At 45.5% G+C, this 23,436-nt stretch overlaps 3 non-coding genes and 2 pseudogenes across 3 annotated transcripts; all 5 read right to left on the reverse strand.

Annotated features, from left to right (window-relative positions):
* LOC138285994 (small nucleolar RNA U3) lies at positions 1 to 218 on the reverse strand. Its single transcript, XR_011201694.1, has one exon. It is a non-coding gene; the product is annotated as a small nucleolar RNA U3 (small nucleolar RNA).
* Positions 219 to 6,139: 5,921 nt separating this feature from the next.
* LOC138286199 (small nucleolar RNA U3) lies at positions 6,140 to 6,333 on the reverse strand (annotated as a pseudogene).
* A 4,121-nt stretch (positions 6,334 to 10,454) lies between these two features.
* Positions 10,455 to 10,672, reverse strand: LOC138286050 (small nucleolar RNA U3). Its single transcript, XR_011201746.1, has one exon. It is a non-coding gene; the product is annotated as a small nucleolar RNA U3 (small nucleolar RNA).
* A 5,047-nt stretch (positions 10,673 to 15,719) lies between these two features.
* Positions 15,720 to 15,937, reverse strand: LOC138286051 (small nucleolar RNA U3). Its single transcript, XR_011201747.1, has one exon. It is a non-coding gene; the product is annotated as a small nucleolar RNA U3 (small nucleolar RNA).
* A 5,963-nt stretch (positions 15,938 to 21,900) lies between these two features.
* On the reverse strand, positions 21,901 to 22,094 carry LOC138286188 (small nucleolar RNA U3; annotated as a pseudogene).
* Positions 22,095 to 23,436: the final 1,342 nt, after the last annotated feature.

Below are 23,436 nucleotides of genomic sequence, written 5' to 3' on the forward strand. Positions count from 1 at the left end.
ACCACTCAGTTTGTGTTTCCTTCCTCCAGTTCTTCGTAAAAGAAGAGAGGAACGTTCATCAATAGCAGACAGCAGCTGCACAAATGCAACACTGTCCACTGGCTTCGCGCTCAGAAGAAAACACTACAACTCTTCCTCGTGGTTAGCGAAGACCAGACACTTTCGAACACATTTCATCAGTTAAAAACTATAGAAATGATCCCTGAAAGTATAGTCTTGCCTGAACCACTTCCAGCTCACACAGACAGAAAAAGTGGAAACCCTTCTTACCTACAGTAAGCACCTGTTGGGCATCAAGTCAAAAAACATATAAATATATAGATAAGACCACAAAATAGCATTCAGCAGATGCGCGTGCATTTCTGTGCAAGAAAGAGTTCTCCCTAGAACTCGGGTGACACAATGCTTTAAAAATTTGCATATCAGAAATCAGCCACCAATCAAATTCAGCCTGCCTTTTCCCGGCCCTGTCTCACACACAGACACACACACACACACAGGTTACCTGTTGGCTGCCCCTGAAACAGACAGAGGACTACAGTATGAAAGTTAAAGTTCAAACAGGTAAAGAAACGGCAGCCATACTTTCCTTTCCTGCTCTCGTTTACCGCAACAAACACATTTTAACTTGTTTAAAAAGTAAGAGAAACAGTTGGTAAACTCACAAAAAAGACAGTCTACCGTTACTTCCAGAGCTTTCGGCACTGCACTAAGGGGCATATTTATACTCCGTTTGCGCCGAAATTGCGTCGTTTTTTTTGACGCAATTTCGACGCAAAACTAACGCCAACTAACGCCATATTTATACTATGGCGTTAGAGGCGAATAGCGCCAAAGTTCCCGGAATGTGCGTCATTTTTTAGCGTGAACCCCTTCCTTGCGTTAATGATATGCAAGGGAGGCGTTCCCGTCTAAAAAATGACTCCCAGGCCTTTACGTGGTATTTATACTCCCGGGCAAAAGTGACGCCCGGGAGTGGGCGTGGCTAAAAACGGCGCATTTGCGCCGCTTTTTAACGCCTGGGTCAGGCATGGCGTTAAGGGACAAGTGGGCTCAAAATGAGCCCAGAGTGCCCTCCCCTGCCCCCAGGGACCCCCCCTGCCACCCTTGCCCACCCCAGGAGGACACCCAAGGCTGGAGGGACCCACCCCAGGGACATTCAGGTAAGTATTTTTTTTTTTTTTTTTCATAATTTTTTTTGGCATAGGGGGGCCTGATTTGTGCCCCCCTACATGCCACTATGCCCAATGACCATGCCCAGGGGACAGAAGTCCCCTGGGCATGGCCATTGGGCAAGGGGGCATGACTCCTATCTTTACAATGATAGGAGTCATGTTGATGGGGGATGGGCGTCGAAAATAAATGGCGCAAGTCGGGTTAAGACGATTTTTTCGACGTAACCTGACTTGCCCCATTTTAAGACGCCCATACGCCATTTTCCCCCTACGCCGGCGCTGTCTGGTCTACGTGGTTTTTTCCCACGCAAACCAGGCAGCGCCGGTCTGATTGCGCCGTCTAACGCCATTCCATAAATACGGCGCCCGCATGGCGCTTCAGAATGGCGTTAGACGGCGCAAAACTTTTTGACGCTAAACTGCGTTAGCGCAGTTTAGCGTCAAAAAGTATAAATATGGGCCTAAATGACAATTATTACCATTTCAAGATGGCTACGCATTATCAGACTGCACGAAGTGGGTGCATTTTACTGGAGATCGGACAGAATCACCAGAGCGCTTACTCTGTTCAAGTAAAGCAGCACACACTTGCCCTCTGAGTTCACATCATACTGTGCTGAAAGTGTAGGTGGTGAAAACACTGGGAATTATTCTTGTTCACAGCCTTCATTTTGAAGCTCAAGCCAAGACATGGATTTCTCTGGTAGTTTCATCCTCAGATATCTTGGTGAGATGTTCAACTTCCTGACGCAAATCGATTTACATGTTAAGAGGCAGAGCATTAATTAGCACTCATTTGGACTACTGCAATGCCTTACACAAGGGAAAATGGGGAAAACTTGAAACAAAACGGCAGGTTCCACAGGATTTTGCAGGAAGACAGTTTTCAATCAGAATATTTGGTTCAGATTATGACCTTTCAATGTGCCGAAAGCGTGATACTGATTGCTAGTGAATGAGAAACGACCTGGTAGGTTTGCAAGTATGGAAACAAAAGGTGTAGCAAGCAACCTACCTTTACATTTTGAAAAGTTGCACCACAGATCAAATGTATGGCAATGTCTTCAATCAGTCTCCCCAAACAAAGTAACTCTCCCCCAGTTCACGTGTAAGACCCTTACAAGGCGATGGCATTCCGCAGGAACCACGGGTTACAACGGAACCTACCACTTTCAGATGAGCTCTGAATACCTGGACATCAAAGAAAGCCTTCACATCAGCAACACCTTGTCCTACCAGCCGCTTTGAACATATGCAGCTTTTCCAGGCCCCATGACTTTTAGGCATCTCTGTATTATAGAAGTATCCAAAACACGGTTTATTTTTCTTGTACAGAAGATTCCGTTCACCGGGGAGTGAATCCTTGTCGGGACAATTTTGATCCTAGTATTCTTCAGAATAGGAACCGAACATTTCAGTGAATGTATCCGTCATCCAGCCCTTCCTCAAATGAAGAAAGGAACAGCCATCAACAAAAGACAGTTGTTTCATAAATACAACTCTGCCCTTCCTTTCCAGATCAGGGCTTTTCTGCAACAACTCTCTGACACTTACAAACACTGGGGCAGATTTACGACATTTTGGCGCAGGGCAGCACAGCAAGTCACATTGCTGTGCCCTGTGTCAAAGAAAACGGGCAATAATGTGTTATATGTATGCAATACTGTCCTTTTCCACTGCGCTGGAGCCATTTTGACTGCCTAGAGCCAGCGCCGGCAACCTTGCACCATGGTGCAAGGTTGTCTGCGTTGTAGGCAAAATTGTTTTTGTGAAGGAAGAGGCACCTTCCTACACAAAAACAATCTTGGGAGGCTTTTCCCTTTTCCTATGCGTGCTGCAAAACGCAGCACACATAGAAAGGGGAAACAACAAAGAGAAATAAAGATATTTCTCCTCACTGACCCTCCCCTGGGGAGGGGTAAGGTGTTGGTGCATTCCCAGATTTACATGGCTCTGTAAATTTGGGGATGCGTCTAACAACATGGGTGTTGCGTTGGAACACACACTGCAAAGCCCTTGGATCGCCTCCCTAATGCAGAGTAAGCCAGCGCACCGCTTTACAATGCCTTGCCTTAATCACTATCTACGGGACTATTCAAAGCCACGCCAAGTGGCTTTGCGTGATCTCCTAGATATGGTTAAAAGGTCTGACCGCTGTTGCGTCACTAGAAGTCACGCAACTGCAGTGCAAGCCTCTCTTAAATATGCCCCACTAGTTCCAGTTTCTTTCTTCAGAAACTTTTTATAACGCTATGCCACTCTGTTCCAGTGGCACAGGAAGATGTCACAACAGCATTTTTGCTGCCATCTGGCTTAGCTCTCAGATGGTAAGTGATACAGACTTTAAAAACTGCTGCTGTGGTCTATGCCGCTAACTAAAGTATTGCTTCAGCACGACAGGCTCAAGTTGAAGGCGAAAAACAGTCCACATCCCCTCTTCCAGCAGGCTAGAGGGTACCACAATTTAGTCTTACTTTGTTTTTTGTTTTTATATTTACTTATCTATTTATTTCATTATTTTAAAAAAGGACATTGCTGGGAAGGCAGTCGGGCTACGCTCCTGGCTCCTATAAAGCCAAGATTAGGCAAAGTTTTGAAGCACTCAACTGGCCTGCCGCCAGAGCGGAACCTTCTCCAATTCACGCTCTGCCGCCAACCCACCCACCTCGTTTCCCCGGCATTGGGGCATGTTTGAACTCCAAAATGGCGGCCTCCGGGGTTCCACACATTGCAGCTTTACCATTTTCAAGGTACAGGGATTATTCTACTGTTTAAAAGCTGCTGGCATTCCGATTTTCTTCATGAGGCTATCAATCTTGCAGTGTTCTAATATAGCATACGAGAACATTATTAGGGGCCCAAAGGGATCATTAAACGTCTTCTGTTGAGAGTTATTGACAAAAGCGAGGGGACAGGGCATTTAACTAATGTGACAGCAGAGGAACGACGCCTATGCTGACAGCTCAACATTTCGTTCAATGAGGTAAGAATGCTTTAAATTAAACAGGAAAGCCAAAAAAACGACATTTGCTAGAATATTAGACCAGATGGCTTATTCCAACCATTATTTGATTGTTGCAACTTCACTGTCCCCAATGAATCTTAAAAAATTCCAATGTCCTAAGACATCTAGCCCTTGATGTACTAGAGGTTGTGCGAGCGTTCCTGGGAAGCTGAATGATTTTCTGCTGCGCCTACAGGCTTTTATGGTAAGTAATCAGATGCAATCCTTTACGCTTACGTTACTTTGTGCTATGCGAGTCCCCGTGCAACACCTTAGCAAATGCCCAAGACGGCGTTCTTTGTCCTCATCGGTCTAAGATCCTCAACAGCCTTATACATTTTAGGACCTGTGACCAGGGTGTTACTCTTGGTTTTAGTCTAAAAAGACTAACTAGCATTAGAAAGCCCCTTTTCCCCACGTCAATTCGACAGGGCGATAAGCCACTGAGCGGCACTAATTGTGTGGAAGATGTCTAAACTCTAAAAATAGATCAAACATAGAGGCCCAGATTTATGAAACGCTTGCGTTATCACAGCGTAAGGCAACACCAGGGCATCAGTGAGGTTTACTAAACCACGCAAGGCCACCTTGCGTGGCATTGCATGTCTTAATAAATCTAGAGTAACCCATGGCAGCGCAAGTCGCTGCCTTGCGTTACTGTTTGCCGGGAAGGCGTTCCATGGGTAGGGAGTGGGTGATCTTAGGCATCCACCCATGCTCTTTCATGCATTCCCAGATTTACTAAGAGTAGTAAACCTGGGAACGCGTACGCCTTCCCAACTGAGGAGCAACAAGGAGAAATATCTTTGTTTCTCTACGTTTTATCCTCAAGTTGTCCTGCTGAGTTGCGTAAGAGGTGAGTAAATCTTCCCCTTCCCCGGGTCCATTTGAAAAGACCCTCCTTACTTAAATGTACCAAATTACGATTAGAAAGACCGTTTGAAAAGCTCAGTTTATAAAAGAAAGCCCCAAAAAAGCCCAAAAGAGGTGATTGCAAATACAAGTCAAGTGAGAATCTGGCAACCATCAAGGCCCATATTTATACTTTTTGACGCTAAACTGCGCTAACGCAGTTTAGCGTCAAAAAATTTTGCGCCGTCTAACGCCATTCTGAAGCGCCATGCGGGCGCCGTATTTATGGAATGGCGTTAGACGGCGCAATCAGACCGGCGCTGCCTGGTTTGCGTGGGAAAAAACCACGTAGACCAGACAGCGCCGGCGTAGGGGGAAAATGGCGTATGGGCGTCTTAAAATGGGGCAAGTCAGGTTACGTCGAAAAAATCGTCGTAACCCGACTTGCGCCATTTTTTTTCGACGCCCATCCCCCATCAACATGACTCCTATCATTGTAAAGATAGGAGTCATGCCCCCTTGCCCAATGGCCATGCCCAGGGGACTTCTGTCCCCTGGGCATGGTCATTGGGCATAGTGGCAAGTAGGGGGGCACAAATCAGGCCCCCCTATGCCACAAAAAATTAAAAAAAAAATACTTACCTGAACTTACCTTAATGTCCATGGGATGGGTCCCTCCGTCCTTGGGTGTCCTCCTGGGGTGGGCAAGGGTGGCAGGGGGGGTCCCTGGGGGCAGGGGAGGGCACTCTGGGCTCATTTTGAGCCCACTTGTCCCTTAACGCCATGCCTGACCCAGGCGTTAAAAAGCGGCGCAAATGCGCCGTTTTTAGCCACGCCCACTCCCGGGCGTCTCTTTTGCCCGGGAGTATAAATACCACGTAAAGGCCTGGGAGTCATTTTTTAGACGGGAACGCCTCCCTTGCATATCATTAACGCAAGGAAGGGGTTCACGCTAAAAAATGACGCACATTCCGGGAACTTTGGCGCTAGACGCCTCTAACGCCATAGTATAAATATGGCGTTAGTTGGCGTTAGTGAAATACGGCCCCAAATATCCAAGAAAAGAAGTTTAAAATGCTGTACTCTCTTAAACTGAAACAAGAAGCTAACCACTCAGTTTGTGTTTCCTTCCTCCAGTTCTTCGTAACAGAAGAGAGGAACGTTCATCAATAGCAGACAGCAGCTGCACAAATGCAACACTGTCCACTGGCTTCGCGCTCTCGTGGTTAGCGAAGACCAAACACTTTCGAACACATTTCCTCAGTTAAAAACTATAGAAATGATCCCTGAAAGTATAGTCTTGCCTGAACCACTTCCAGCTCACACAGACAGAAAAAGTGGAAACCCTTCTTACCTACAGTAAGCACCTGTTGGGCATCAAGTCAAAAAACATATAAATATATAGATAAGACCACAAAATAGCATTCAGCAGATGCGCGTGCATTTCTGTGTAAGAAAGAGTTCTCCCTAGAACTCGGGTGACACAATGCTTTAAAAATTTGCATATCAGAAATCAGCCACCAATCAAATTCAGCCTGCCTTTTCCCGGCCCTGTCTCACACACAGACACACACACACACACAGGTTACCTGTTGGCTGCTCCTGAAACAGACAGAGGACTACAGTATGAAAGTTAAAGTTCAAACAGGTAAAGAAACGGCAGCCATACTTTCCTTTCCTGCTCTCGTTTACCGCAACAAACACATTTTAACTTGTTTAAAAAGTAAGAGAAACAGTTGGTAAACTCACAAAAAAGACAGTCTACCGTTACTTCCAGAGCTTTCGGCACTGCACTAAATGACAATTATTACCATTTCAAGATGGCTACGCATTATCAGACTGCACGAAGTGGGTGAATTTTACTGGAGATCGGACAGAATCACCAGAGCGCTTACTCTGTTCAAGTAAAGCAGCACACACTTGCCCCCTGAGTTCACATCATACTGTGCTGAAAGTGTAGGTGGTGAAAACACTGGGAATTATTCTTGTTCACAGCCTTCATTTTGAAGCTCAAGCCAAGACATGGATTTCTCTGGTAGTTTCATCCTCAGATATCTTGGTGAGATGTTCAACTTCCTGACGCAAATCGATTTACATGTTAAGAGGCAGAGCATTAATTAGCACTCATTTGGACTACTGCAATGCCTTACACAAGGGAAAATGGGGAAAACTTGAAACAAAACGGCAGGTTCCACAGGATTTTGCAGGAAGACAGTTTTCAATCAGAATATTTGGTTCAGATTATGACCTTTCAATGTGCCGAAAGCGTGATACTGATTGCTAGTGAATGAGAAACGACCTGGTAGGTTTGCAAGTATGGAAACAAAAGGTGTAGCAAGCAACCTACCTTTACATTTTGAAAAGTTGCACCACAGATCAAATGTATGGCAATGTCTTCAATCAGTCTCCCCAAACAAAGTAACTCTCCCCCAGTTCACGTGTAAGACCCTTACAAGGCGATGGCATTCCGCAGGAACCACGGGTTACAACGGAACCTACCACTTTCAGATGAGCTCTGAATACCTGGACATCAAAGAAAGCCTTCACATCAGCAACACCTTGTCCTACCAGCCGCTTTGAACATATGCAGCTTATCCAGGCCCCATGACTTTTAGGCATCTCTGTATTATAGAAGTATCCAAAACACGGTTTATTTTTCTTGTACAGAAGATTCCGTTCACCGGGGAGTGAATCCTTGTCGGGCCAATTTTGATCCTAGTATTCTTCAGAATAGGAACCGAACATTTCAGTGAATGTATCCGTCATCCAGCCCTTCCTCAAATGAAGAAAGGAACAGCCATCAACAAAAGACAGTTGTTTCATAAATACAACTCTGCCCTTCCTTTCCAGATCAGGGCTTTTCTGCAACAACTCTCTGACACTTACAAACACTGGGGCAGATTTACGAAATTTTGGCGCAGGGCAGCACAGCAAGTCACATTGCTGTGCCCTGTGTCAAAGAAAACGGGCAATAATGTGTTATATGTATGCAATACTGTCCTTTTCCACTGCGCTGGAGCCATTTTGACTGCCTAGAGCCAGCGCCGGCAACCTTGCACCATGGTGCAAGGTTGTCTGCGTTGTAGGCAAAATTGTTTTTGTGAAGGAAGAGGCACCTTCCTACACAAAAACAATCTTGGGAGGCTTTTCCCTTTTCCTATGCGTGCTGCAAAACGCAGCACACATAGAAAGGGGAAACAACAAAGAGAAATAAAGATATTTCTCCTCACTGACCCTCCCCTGGGGAGGGGTAAGGTGTTGGTGCATTCCCAGATTTACATGGCTCTGTAAATTTGGGGATGCGTCTAACAATATGGGTGTTGCGTTGGAACACACACTGCAAAGCCCTTGGATCGCCTCCCTAATGCAGAGTAAGCCAGCGCACCGCTTTACAATGCCTTGCCTTAATCACTATCTACGGGACTATTCAAAGCCACGCCAAGTGGCTTTGCGTGATCTCCTAGATATGGTTAAAAGGTCTGACCGCTGTTGCGTCACTAGAAGTCACGCAACTGCAGTGCAAGCCTCTCTTAAATATGCCCCACTAGTTCCAGTTTCTTTCTTCAGAAACTTTTTATAACGCTATGCCACTCTGTTCCAGTGGCACAGGAAGATGTCACAACAGCATTTTTGCTGCCATCTGGCTTAGCTCTCAGATGGTAAGTGATACAGACTTTAAAAACTGCTGCTGTGGTCTATGCCGCTAACTAAAGTATTGCTTCAGCACGACAGGCTCAAGTTGAAGGCGAAAAACAGTCCACATCCCCTCTTCCAGCAGGCTAGAGGGTACCACAATTTAGTCTTACTTTGTTTTTTGTTTTTATATTTACTTATCTATTTATTTCATTATTTTAAAAAAGGACATTGCTGGGAAGGCAGTCGGGCTACGCTCCTGGCTCCTATAAAGCCAAGATTAGGCAAAGTTTTGAAGCACTCAACTGGCCTGCCGCCAGAGCGGAACCTTCTCCAATTCACGCTCTGCCGCCAACCCACCCACCTCGTTTCCCCGGCATTGGGGCATGTTTGAACTCCAAAATGGCGGCCTCCGGGGTTCCACACATTGCAGCTTTACCATTTTCAAGGTACAGGGATTATTCTACTGTTTAAAAGCTGCTGGCATTCCGATTTTCTTCATGAGGCTATCAATCTTGCAGTGTTCTAATATAGCATACGAGAACATTATTAGGGGCCCAAAGGGATCATTAAACGTCTTCTGTTGAGAGTTATTGACAAAAGCGAGGGGACAGGGCATTTAACTAATGTGACAGCAGAGGAACGACGCCTATGCTGACAGCTCAACATTTCGTTCAATGAGGTAAGAATGCTATAAATTAAACAGGAAAGCCAAAAAAACGACATTTGCTAGAATATTAGACCAGATGGCTTATTCCAACCATTATTTGATTGTTGCAACTTCACTGTCCCCAATGAATCTTAAAAAATTCCAATGTCCTAAGACATCTAGCCCTTGATGTACTAGAGGTTGTGCGAGCGTTCCTGGGAAGCTGAATGATTTTCTGCTGCGCCTACAGGCTTTTATGGTAAGTAATCAGATGCAATCCTTTACGCTTACGTTACTTTGTGCTATGCGAGTCCCCGTGCAACACCTTAGCAAATGCCCAAGACGGCGTTCTTTGTCCTCATCGGTCTAAGATCCTCAACAGCCTTATACATTTTAGGACCTGTGACCAGGGTGTTACTCTTGGTTTTAGTCTAAAAAGACTAACTAGCATTAGAAAGCCCCTTTTCCCCACGTCAATTCGACAGGGCGATAAGCCACTGAGCGGCACTAATTGTGTGGAAGATGTCTAAACTCTAAAAATAGATCAAACATAGAGGCCCAGATTTATGAAACGCTTGCGTTATCACAGCGTAAGGCAACACCAGGGCATCAGTGAGGTTTACTAAACCACGCAAGGCCACCTTGCGTGGCATTGCATGTCTTAATAAATCTAGAGTAACCCATGGCAGCGCAAGTCGCTGCCTTGCGTTACTGTTTGCCGGGAAGGCGTTCCATGGGTAGGGAGTGGGTGATCTTAGGCATCCACCCATGCTCTTTCATGCATTCCCAGATTTACTAAGAGTAGTAAACCTGGGAACGCGTACGCCTTCCCAACTGAGGAGCAACAAGGAGAAATATCTTTGTTTCTCTACGTTTTATCCTCAAGTTGTCCTGCTGAGTTGCGTAAAAGGTGAGTAAATCTTCCCCTTCCCCGGGTCCATTTGAAAAGACCCTCTTTACTTAAATGTACCAAATTACGATTAGAAAGACCGTTTGAAAAGCTCAGTTTATAAAAGAAAGCCCCCAAAAAGCTCAAAAGAGGTGATTGCAAATACAAGTCAAGTGAGAATCTGGCAACCATCAAATATCCAAGAAAAGAAGTTTAAAATGCTGTACTCTCTTAAACTGAAACAAGAAGCTAACCACTCAGTTTGTGTTTCCTTCCTCCAGTTCTTCGTAAAAGAAGAGAGGAACGTTCATCAATAGCAGACAGCAGCTGCACAAATGCAACACTGTCCACTGGCTTCGCGCTCAGAAGAAAACACTACAACTCTTCCTCGTGGTTAGCGAAGACCAGACACTTTCGAACACATTTCCTCAGTTAAAAACTATAGAAATGATCCCTGAAAGTATAGTCTTGCCTGAACCACTTCCAGCTCACACAGGCAGAAAAAGTGGAAACCCTTCTTACCTACAGTAAGCACCTGTTGGGCATCAAGTCAAAAAACATATAAATATATAGATAAGACCACAAAATAGCATTCAGCAGATGCGCGTGCATTTCTGTGCAAGAAAGAGTTCTCCCTAGAACTCGGGTGACACAATGCTTTAAAAATTTGCATATCAGAAATCAGCCACCAATCAAATTCAGCCTGCCTTTTCCCGGCCCTGTCTCACACACAGACACACACACACACACAGGTTACCTGTTGGCTGCCCCTGAAACAGACAGAGGACTACAGTATGAAAGTTAAAGTTCAAACAGGTAAAGAAACGGCAGCCATACTTTCCTTTCCTGCTCTCGTTTACCGCAACAAACACATTTTAACTTGTTTAAAAAGTAAGAGAAACAGTTGGTAAACTCACAAAAAAGACAGTCTACCGTTACTTCCAGAGCTTTCGGCACTGCACTAAGGGGCATATTTATACTCCGTTCGCGCCGAAATTGCGTCGTTTTTTTTGACGCAATTTCGACGCAAAACTAACGCCAACTAACGCCATATTTATACTATGGCGTTAGAGGCGAATAGCGCCAAAGTTCCCGGAATGTGCGTCATTTTTTAGCGTGAACCCCTTCCTTGCGTTAATGATATGCAAGGGAGGCGTTCCCGTCTAAAAAATGACTCCCAGGCCTTTACGTGGTATTTATACTCCCGGGCAAAAGTGACGCCCGGGAGTGGGCGTGGCTAAAAACGGCGCATTTGCGCCGCTTTTTAACGCCTGGGTCAGGCATGGCGTTAAGGGACAAGTGGGCTCAAAATGAGCCCAGAGTGCCCTCCCCTGCCCCCAGGGACCCCCCCTGCCACCCTTGCCCACCCCAGGAGGACACCCAAGGCTGGAGGGACCCACCCCAGGGACATTCAGGTAAGTATTTTTTTTTTTTTTTTCATAATTTTTTTTGGCATAGGGGGGCCTGATTTGTGCCCCCCTACATGCCACTATGCCCAATGACCATGCCCAGGGGACAGAAGTCCCCTGGGCATGGCCATTGGGCAAGGGGGCATGACTCCTATCTTTACAATGATAGGAGTCATGTTGATGGGGGATGGGCGTCGAAAATAAATGGCGCAAGTCGGGTTAAGACGATTTTTTCGACGTAACCTGACTTGCCCCATTTTAAGACGCCCATACGCCATTTTCCCCCTACGCCGGCGCTGTCTGGTCTACGTGGTTTTTTCCCACGCAAACCAGGCAGCGCCGGTCTGATTGCGCCGTCTAACGCCATTCCATAAATACGGCGCCCGCATGGCGCTTCAGAATGGCGTTAGACGGCGCAAAACTTTTTGACGCTAAACTGCGTTAGCGCAGTTTAGCGTCAAAAAGTATAAATATGGGCCTAAATGACAATTATTACCATTTCAAGATGGCTACGCATTATCAGACTGCACGAAGTGGGTGCATTTTACTGGAGATCGGACAGAATCACCAGAGCGCTTACTCTGTTCAAGTAAAGCAGCACACACTTGCCCTCTGAGTTCACATCATACTGTGCTGAAAGTGTAGGTGGTGAAAACACTGGGAATTATTCTTGTTCACAGCCTTCATTTTGAAGCTCAAGCCAAGACATGGATTTCTCTGGTAGTTTCATCCTCAGATATCTTGGTGAGATGTTCAACTTCCTGACGCAAATCGATTTACATGTTAAGAGGCAGAGCATTAATTAGCACTCATTTGGACTACTGCAATGCCTTACACAAGGGAAAATGGGGAAAACTTGAAACAAAACGGCAGGTTCCACAGGATTTTGCAGGAAGACAGTTTTCAATCAGAATATTTGGTTCAGATTATGACCTTTCAATGTGCCGAAAGCGTGATACTGATTGCTAGTGAATGAGAAACGACCTGGTAGGTTTGCAAGTATGGAAACAAAAGGTGTAGCAAGCAACCTACCTTTACATTTTGAAAAGTTGCACCACAGATCAAATGTATGGCAATGTCTTCAATCAGTCTCCCCAAACAAAGTAACTCTCCCCCAGTTCACGTGTAAGACCCTTACAAGGCGATGGCATTCCGCAGGAACCACGGGTTACAACGGAACCTACCACTTTCAGATGAGCTCTGAATACCTGGACATCAAAGAAAGCCTTCACATCAGCAACACCTTGTCCTACCAGCCGCTTTGAACATATGCAGCTTTTCCAGGCCCCATGACTTTTAGGCATCTCTGTATTATAGAAGTATCCAAAACACGGTTTATTTTTCTTGTACAGAAGATTCCGTTCACCGGGGAGTGAATCCTTGTCGGGACAATTTTGATCCTAGTATTCTTCAGAATAGGAACCGAACATTTCAGTGAATGTATCCGTCATCCAGCCCTTCCTCAAATGAAGAAAGGAACAGCCATCAACAAAAGACAGTTGTTTCATAAATACAACTCTGCCCTTCCTTTCCAGATCAGGGCTTTTCTGCAACAACTCTCTGACACTTACAAACACTGGGGCAGATTTACGAAATTTTGGCGCAGGGCAGCACAGCAAGTCACATTGCTGTGCCCTGTGTCAAAGAAAACGGGCAATAATGTGTTATATGTATGCAATACTGTCCTTTTCCACTGCGCTGGAGCCATTTTGACTGCCTAGAGCCAGCGCCGGCAACCTTGCACCATGGTGCAAGGTTGTCTGCGTTGTAGGCAAAATTGTTTTTGTGAAGGAAGAGGCACCTTCCTACACAAAAACAATCTTGGGAGGCTTTTCCCTTTTCCTATGCGTGCTGCAAAACGCAGCACACATAGAAAGGGGAAACAACAAAGAGAAATAAAGATATTTCTCCTCACTGACCCTCCCCTGGGGAGGGGTAAGGTGTTGGTGCATTCCCAGATTTACATGGCTCTGTAAATTTGGGGATGCGTCTAACAATATGGGTGTTGCGTTGGAACACACACTGCAAAGCCCTTGGATCGCCTCCCTAATGCAGAGTAAGCCAGCGCACCGCTTTACAATGCCTTGCCTTAATCACTATCTACGGGACTATTCAAAGCCACGCCAAGTGGCTTTGCGTGATCTCCTAGATATGGTTAAAAGGTCTGACCGCTGTTGCGTCACTAGAAGTCACGCAACTGCAGTGCAAGCCTCTCTTAAATATGCCCCACTAGTTCCAGTTTCTTTCTTCAGAAACTTTTTATAACGCTATGCCACTCTGTTCCAGTGGCACAGGAAGATGTCACAACAGCATTTTTGCTGCCATCTGGCTTAGCTCTCAGATGGTAAGTGATACAGACTTTAAAAACTGCTGCTGTGGTCTATGCCGCTAACTAAAGTATTGCTTCAGCACGACAGGCTCAAGTTGAAGGCGAAAAACAGTCCACATCCCCTCTTCCAGCAGGCTAGAGGGTACCACAATTTAGTCTTACTTTGTTTTTTGTTTTTATATTTACTTATCTATTTATTTCATTATTTTAAAAAAGGACATTGCTGGGAAGGCAGTCGGGCTACGCTCCTGGCTCCTATAAAGCCAAGATTAGGCAAAGTTTTGAAGCACTCAACTGGCCTGCCGCCAGAGCGGAACCTTCTCCAATTCACGCTCTGCCGCCAACCCACCCACCTCGTTTCCCCGGCATTGGGGCATGTTTGAACTCCAAAATGGCGGCCTCCGGGGTTCCACACATTGCAGCTTTACCATTTTCAAGGTACAGGGATTATTCTACTGTTTAAAAGCTGCTGGCATTCCGATTTTCTTCATGAGGCTATCAATCTTGCAGTGTTCTAATATAGCATACGAGAACATTATTAGGGGCCCAAAGGGATCATTAAACGTCTTCTGTTGAGAGTTATTGACAAAAGCGAGGGGACAGGGCATTTAACTAATGTGACAGCAGAGGAACGACGCCTATGCTGACAGCTCAACATTTCGTTCAATGAGGTAAGAATGCTTTAAATTAAACAGGAAAGCCAAAAAAACGACATTTGCTAGAATATTAGACCAGATGGCTTATTCCAACCATTATTTGATTGTTGCAACTTCACTGTCCCCAATGAATCTTAAAAAATTCCAATGTCCTAAGACATCTAGCCCTTGATGTACTAGAGGTTGTGCGAGCGTTCCTGGGAAGCTGAATGATTTTCTGCTGCGCCTACAGGCTTTTATGGTAAGTAATCAGATGCAATCCTTTACGCTTACGTTACTTTGTGCTATGCGAGTCCCCGTGCAACACCTTAGCAAATGCCCAAGACGGCGTTCTTTGTCCTCATCGGTCTAAGATCCTCAACAGCCTTATACATTTTAGGACCTGTGACCAGGGTGTTACTCTTGGTTTTAGTCTAAAAAGACTAACTAGCATTAGAAAGCCCCTTTTCCCCACGTCAATTCGACAGGGCGATAAGCCACTGAGCGGCACTAATTGTGTGGAAGATGTCTAAACTCTAAAAATAGATCAAACATAGAGGCCCAGATTTATGAAACGCTTGCGTTATCACAGCGTAAGGCAACACCAGGGCATCAGTGAGGTTTACTAAACCACGCAAGGCCACCTTGCGTGGCATTGCATGTCTTAATAAATCTAGAGTAACCCATGGCAGCGCAAGTCGCTGCCTTGCGTTACTGTTTGCCGGGAAGGCGTTCCATGGGTAGGGAGTGGGTGATCTTAGGCATCCACCCATGCTCTTTCATGCATTCCCAGATTTACTAAGAGTAGTAAACCTGGGAACGCGTACGCCTTCCCAACTGAGGAGCAACAAGGAGAAATATCTTTGTTTCTCTACGTTTTATCCTCAAGTTGTCCTGCTGAGTTGCGTAAAAGGTGAGTAAATCTTCCCCTTCCCCGGGTCCATTTGAAAAGACCCTCTTTACTTAAATGTACCAAATTACGATTAGAAAGACCGTTTGAAAAGCTCAGTTTATAAAAGAAAGCCCCCAAAAAGCTCAAAAGAGGTGATTGCAAATACAAGTCAAGTGAGAATCTGGCAACCATCAAATATCCAAGAAAAGAAGTTTAAAATGCTGTACTCTCTTAAACTGAAACAAGAAGCTAACCACTCAGTTTGTGTTTCCTTCCTCCAGTTCTTCGTAAAAGAAGAGAGGAACGTTCATCAATAGCAGACAGCAGCTGCACAAATGCAACACTGTCCACTGGCTTCGCGCTCAGAAGAAAACACTACAACTCTTCCTCGTGGTTAGCGAAGACCAGACACTTTCGAACACATTTCCTCAGTTAAAAACTATAGAAATGATCCCTGAAAGTATAGTCTTGCCTGAACCACTTCCAGCTCACACAGGCAGAAAAAGTGGAAACCCTTCTTACCTACAGTAAGCACCTGTTGGGCATCAAGTCAAAAAACATATAAATATATAGATAAGACCACAAAATAGCATTCAGCAGATGCGCGTGCATTTCTGTGCAAGAAAGAGTTCTCCCTAGAACTCGGGTGACACAATGCTTTAAAAATTTGCATATCAGAAATCAGCCACCAATCAAATTCAGCCTGCCTTTTCCCGGCCCTGTCTCACACACAGACACACACACACACACAGGTTACCTGTTGGCTGCCCCTGAAACAGACAGAGGACTACAGTATGAAAGTTAAAGTTCAAACAGGTAAAGAAACGGCAGCCATACTTTCCTTTCCTGCTCTCGTTTACCGCAACAAACACATTTTAACTTGTTTAAAAAGTAAGAGAAACAGTTGGTAAACTCACAAAAAAGACAGTCTACCGTTACTTCCAGAGCTTTCGGCACTGCACTAAGGGGCATATTTATACTCCGTTTGCGCCGAAATTGCGTCGTTTTTTTTGACGCAATTTCGACGCAAAACTAACGCCAACTAACGCCATATTTATACTATGGCGTTAGAGGCGAATAGCGCCAAAGTTCCCGGAATGTGCGTCATTTTTTAGCGTGAACCCCTTCCTTGCGTTAATGATATGCAAGGGAGGCGTTCCCGTCTAAAAAATGACTCCCAGGCCTTTACGTGGTATTTATACTCCCGGGCAAAAGTGACGCCCGGGAGTGGGCGTGGCTAAAAACGGCGCATTTGCGCCGCTTTTTAACGCCTGGGTCAGGCATGGCGTTAAGGGACAAGTGGGCTCAAAATGAGCCCAGAGTGCCCTCCCCTGCCCCCAGGGACCCCCCCTGCCACCCTTGCCCACCCCAGGAGGACACCCAAGGCTGGAGGGACCCACCCCAGGGACATTCAGGTAAGTATTTTTTTTTTTTTTTTCATAATTTTTTTTGGCATAGGGGGGCCTGATTTGTGCCCCCCTACATGCCACTATGCCCAATGACCATGCCCAGGGGACAGAAGTCCCCTGGGCATGGCCATTGGGCAAGGGGGCATGACTCCTATCTTTACAATGATAGGAGTCATGTTGATGGGGGATGGGCGTCGAAAATAAATGGCGCAAGTCGGGTTAAGACGATTTTTTCGACGTAACCTGACTTGCCCCATTTTAAGACGCCCATACGCCATTTTCCCCCTACGCCGGCGCTGTCTGGTCTACGTGGTTTTTTCCCACGCAAACCAGGCAGCGCCGGTCTGATTGCGCCGTCTAACGCCATTCCATAAATACGGCGCCCGCATGGCGCTTCAGAATGGCGTTAGACGGCGCAAAACTTTTTGACGCTAAACTGCGTTAGCGCAGTTTAGCGTCAAAAAGTATAAATATGGGCCTAAATGACAATTATTACCATTTCAAGATGGCTACGCATTATCAGACTGCACGAAGTGGGTGCATTTTACTGGAGATCGGACAGAATCACCAGAGCGCTTACTCTGTTCAAGTAAAGCAGCACACACTTGCCCTCTGAGTTCACATCATACTGTGCTGAAAGTGTAGGTGGTGAAAACACTGGGAATTATTCTTGTTCACAGCCTTCATTTTGAAGCTCAAGCCAAGACATGGATTTCTCTGGTAGTTTCATCCTCAGATATCTTGGTGAGATGTTCAACTTCCTGACGCAAATCGATTTACATGTTAAGAGGCAGAGCATTAATTAGCACTCATTTGGACTACTGCAATGCCTTACACAAGGGAAAATGGGGAAAACTTGAAACAAAACGGCAGGTTCCACAGGATTTTGCAGGAAGACAGTTTTCAATCAGAATATTTGGTTCAGATTATGACCTTTCAATGTGCCGAAAGCGTGATACTGATTGCTAGTGAATGAGAAACGAACTGGTAGGTTTGCAAGTATGGAAACAAAAGGTGTAGCAAGCAACCTACCTTTACATTTTGAAAAGTTGCACCACAGATCAAATGTATGGCAATGTCTTCAATCAGTCTCCCCAAACAAAGTAACTCTCCCCCAGTTCACGTGTAAGACCCTTACAAGGCGATGGCATTCCGCAGGAACCACGGGTTACAACGGAACCTACCACTTTCAGATGAGCTCTGAATACCTGGACATCAAAGAAAGCCTTCACATCAGCAACACCTTGTCCTACCAGCCGCTTTGAACATATGCAGCTTTTCCAGGCCCCATGACTTTTAGGCATCTCTGTATTATAGAAGTATCCAAAACACGGTTTATGTTTCTTGTACAGAAGATTCCGTTCACCGGGGAGTGAATCCTTGTCGGGACAATTTTGATCCTAGTATTCTTCAGAATAGGAACCGAACATTTCAGTGAATGTATCCGTCATCCAGCCCTTCCTCAAATGAAGAAAGGAACAGCCATCAACAAAAGACAGTTGTTTCATAAATACAACTCTGCCCTTCCTTTCCAGATCAGGGCTTTTCTGCAACAACTCTCTGACACTTACAAACACTGGGGCAGATTTACGAAATTTTGGCGCAGGGCAGCACAGCAAGTCACATTGCTGTGCCCTGTGTCAAAGAAAACGGGCAATAATGTGTTATATGTATGCAATACTGTCCTTTTCCACTGCGCTGGAGCCATTTTGACTGCCTAGAGCCAGCGCCGGCAACCTTGCACCATGGTGCAAGGTTGTCTGCGTTGTAGGCAAAATTGTTTTTGTGAAGGAAGAGGCACCTTCCTACACAAAAACAATCTTGGGAGGCTTTTCCCTTTTCCTATGCGTGCTGCAAAACGCAGCACACATAGAAAGGGGAAACAACAAAGAGAAATAAAGATATTTCTCCTCACTGACCCTCCCCTGGGGAGGGGTAAGGTGTTGGTGCATTCCCAGATTTACATGGCTCTGTAAATTTGGGGATGCGTCTAACAATATGGGTGTTGCGTTGGAACACACACTGCAAAGCCCTTGGATCGCCTCCCTAATGCAGAGTAAGCCAGCGCACCGCTTTACAATGCCTTGCCTTAATCACTATCTACGGGACTATTCAAAGCCACGCCAAGTGGCTTTGCGTGATCTCCTAGATATGGTTAAAAGGTCTGACCGCTGTTGCGTCACTAGAAGTCACGCAACTGCAGTGCAAGCCTCTCTTAAATATGCCCCACTAGTTCCAGTTTCTTTCTTCAGAAACTTTTTATAACGCTATGCCACTCTGTTCCAGTGGCACAGGAAGATGTCACAACAGCATTTTTGCTGCCATCTGGCTTAGCTCTCAGATGGTAAGTGATACAGACTTTAAAAACTGCTGCTGTGGTCTATGCCGCTAACTAAAGTATTGCTTCAGCACGACAGGCTCAAGTTGAAGGCGAAAAACAGTCCACATCCCCTCTTCCAGCAGGCTAGAGGGTACCACAATTTAGTCTTACTTTGTTTTTTGTTTTTATATTTACTTATCTATTTATTTCATTATTTTAAAAAAGGACATTGCTGGGAAGGCAGTCGGGCTACGCTCCTGGCTCCTATAAAGCCAAGATTAGGCAAAGTTTTGAAGCACTCAACTGGCCTGCCGCCAGAGCGGAACCTTCTCCAATTCACGCTCTGCCGCCAACCCACCCACCTCGTTTCCCCGGCATTGGGGCATGTTTGAACTCCAAAATGGCGGCCTCCGGGGTTCCACACATTGCAGCTTTACCATTTTCAAGGTACAGGGATTATTCTACTGTTTAAAAGCTGCTGGCATTCCGATTTTCTTCATGAGGCTATCAATCTTGCAGTGTTCTAATATAGCATACGAGAACATTATTAGGGGCCCAAAGGGATCATTAAACGTCTTCTGTTGAGAGTTATTGACAAAAGCGAGGGGACAGGGCATTTAACTAATGTGACAGCAGAGGAACGACGCCTATGCTGACAGCTCAACATTTCGTTCAATGAGGTAAGAATGCTTTAAATTAAACAGGAAAGCCAAAAAAACGACATTTGCTAGAATATTAGACCAGATGGCTTATTCCAACCATTATTTGATTGTTGCAACTTCACTGTCCCCAATGAATCTTAAAAAATTCCAATGTCCTAAGACATCTAGCCCTTGATGTACTAGAGGTTGTGCGAGCGTTCCTGGGAAGCTGAATGATTTTCTGCTGCGCCTACAGGCTTTTATGGTAAGTAATCAGATGCAATCCTTTACGCTTACGTTACTTTGTGCTATGCGAGTCCCCGTGCAACACCTTAGCAAATGCCCAAGACGGCGTTCTTTGTCCTCATCGGTCTAAGATCCTCAACAGCCTTATACATTTTAGGACCTGTGACCAGGGTGTTACTCTTGGTTTTAGTCTAAAAAGACTAACTAGCATTAGAAAGCCCCTTTTCCCCACGTCAATTCGACAGGGCGATAAGCCACTGAGCGGCACTAATTGTGTGGAAGATGTCTAAACTCTAAAAATAGATCAAACATAGAGGCCCAGATTTATGAAACGCTTGCGTTATCACAGCGTAAGGCAACACCAGGGCATCAGTGAGGTTTACTAAACCACGCAAGGCCACCTTGCGTGGCATTGCATGTCTTAATAAATCTAGAGTAACCCATGGCAGCGCAAGTCGCTGCCTTGCGTTACTGTTTGCCGGGAAGGCGTTCCATGGGTAGGGAGTGGGTGATCTTAGGCATCCACCCATGCTCTTTCATGCATTCCCAGATTTACTAAGAGTAGTAAACCTGGGAACGCGTACGCCTTCCCAACTGAGGAGCAACAAGGAGAAATATCTTTGTTTCTCTACGTTTTATCCTCAAGTTGTCCTGCTGAGTTGCGTAAGAGGTGAGTAAATCTTCCCCTTCCCCGGGTCCATTTGAAAAGACCCTCCTTACTTAAATGTACCAAATTACGATTAGAAAGACCGTTTGAAAAGCTCAGTTTATAAAAGAAAGCCCCAAAAAAGCCCAAAAGAGGTGATTGCAAATACAAGTCAAGTGAGAATCTGGCAACCATCAAGGCCCATATTTATACTTTTTGACGCTAAACTGCGCTAACGCAGTTTAGCGTCAAAAAATTTTGCGCCGTCTAACGCCATTCTGAAGCGCCATGCGGGCGCCGTATTTATGGAATGGCGTTAGACGGCGCAATCAGACCGGCGCTGCCTGGTTTGCGTGGGAAAAAACCACGTAGACCAGACAGCGCCGGCGTAGGGGGAAAATGGCGTATGGGCGTCTTAAAATGGGGCAAGTCAGGTTACGTCGAAAAAATCGTCGTAACCCGACTTGCGCCATTTTTTTTCGACGCCCATCCCCCATCAACATGACTCCTATCATTGTAAAGATAGGAGTCATGCCCCCTTGCCCAATGGCCATGCCCAGGGGACTTCTGTCCCCTGGGCATGGTCATTGGGCATAGTGGCATGTAGGGGGGCACAAATCAGGCCCCCCTATGCCACAAAAAATTAAAAAAAAAATACTTACCTGAACTTACCTTAATGTCCATGGGATGGGTCCCTCCGTCCTTGGGTGTCCTCCTGGGGTGGGCAAGGGTGGCAGGGGGGGTCCCTGGGGGCAGGGGAGGGCACTCTGGGCTCATTTTGAGCCCACTTGTCCCTTAACGCCATGCCTGACCCAGGCGTTAAAAAGCGGCGCAAATGCGCCGTTTTTAGCCACGCCCACTCCCGGGCGTCTCTTTTGCCCGGGAGTATAAATACCACGTAAAGGCCTGGGAGTCATTTTTTAGACGGGAACGCCTCCCTTGCATATCATTAACGCAAGGAAGGGGTTCACGCTAAAAAATGACGCACTTTCCGGGAACTTTGGCGCTAGACGCCTCTAACGCCATAGTATAAATATGGCGTTAGTTGGCGTTAGTTTAGCGTCGAAAAAAACGACGCAAATTCTGCGCAAACTGAGTATAAATACGGCCCCAAATATCCAAGAAAAGAAGTTTAAAATGCTGTACTCTCTTAAACTGAAACAAGAAGCTAACCACTCAGTTTGTGTTTCCTTCCTCCAGTTCTTCGTAAAAGAAGAGAGGAACGTTCATCAATAGCAGACAGCAGCTGCACAAATGCAACACTGTCCACTGGCTTCGCGCTCTCGTGGTTAGCGAAGACCAGACACTTTCGAACACATTTCCTCAGTTAAAAACTATAGAAATGATCCCTGAAAGTATAGTCTTGCCTGAACCACTTCCAGCTCACACAGACAGAAAAAGTGGAAACCCTTCTTACCTACAGTAAGCACCTGTTGGGCATCAAGTCAAAAAACATATAAATATATAGATAAGACCACAAAATAGCATTCAGCAGATGCGCGTGCATTTCTGTGTAAGAAAGAGTTCTCCCTAGAACTCGGGTGACACAATGCTTTAAAAATTTGCATATCAGAAATCAGCCACCAATCAAATTCAGCCTGCCTTTTCCCGGCCCTGTCTCACACACAGACACACACACACACACAGGTTACCTGTTGGCTGCTCCTGAAACAGACAGAGGACTACAGTATGAAAGTTAAAGTTCAAACAGGTAAAGAAACGGCAGCCATACTTTCCTTTCCTGCTCTCGTTTACCGCAACAAACACATTTTAACTTGTTTAAAAAGTAAGAGAAACAGTTGGTAAACTCACAAAAAAGACAGTCTACCGTTACTTCCAGAGCTTTCGGCACTGCACTAAATGACAATTATTACCATTTCAAGATGGCTACGCATTATCAGACTGCACGAAGTGGGTGAATTTTACTGGAGATCGGACAGAATCACCAGAGCGCTTACTCTGTTCAAGTAAAGCAGCACACACTTGCCCCCTGAGTTCACATCATACTGTGCTGAAAGTGTAGGTGGTGAAAACACTGGGAATTATTCTTGTTCACAGCCTTCATTTTGAAGCTCAAGCCAAGACATGGATTTCTCTGGTAGTTTCATCCTCAGATATCTTGGTGAGATGTTCAACTTCCTGACGCAAATCGATTTACATGTTAAGAGGCAGAGCATTAATTAGCACTCATTTGGACTACTGCAATGCCTTACACAAGGGAAAATGGGGAAAACTTGAAACAAAACGGCAGGTTCCACAGGATTTTGCAGGAAGACAGTTTTCAATCAGAATATTTGGTTCAGATTATGACCTTTCAATGTGCCGAAAGCGTGATACTGATTGCTAGTGAATGAGAAACGACCTGGTAGGTTTGCAAGTATGGAAACAAAAGGTGTAGCAAGCAACCTACCTTTACATTTTGAAAAGTTGCACCACAGATCAAATGTATGGCAATGTCTTCAATCAGTCTCCCCAAACAAAGTAACTCTCCCCCAGTTCACGTGTAAGACCCTTACAAGGCGATGGCATTCCGCAGGAACCACGGGTTACAACGGAACCTACCACTTTCAGATGAGCTCTGAATACCTGGACATCAAAGAAAGCCTTCACATCAGCAACACCTTGTCCTACCAGCCGCTTTGAACATATGCAGCTTTTCCAGGCCCCATGACTTTTAGGCATCTCTGTATTATAGAAGTATCCAAAA

Source organism: Pleurodeles waltl, chromosome 3_1, assembly GCF_031143425.1.
Source record: "Pleurodeles waltl isolate 20211129_DDA chromosome 3_1, aPleWal1.hap1.20221129, whole genome shotgun sequence".
NCBI classification, from domain to species: Eukaryota; Metazoa; Chordata; class Amphibia; order Caudata; family Salamandridae; genus Pleurodeles; species Pleurodeles waltl.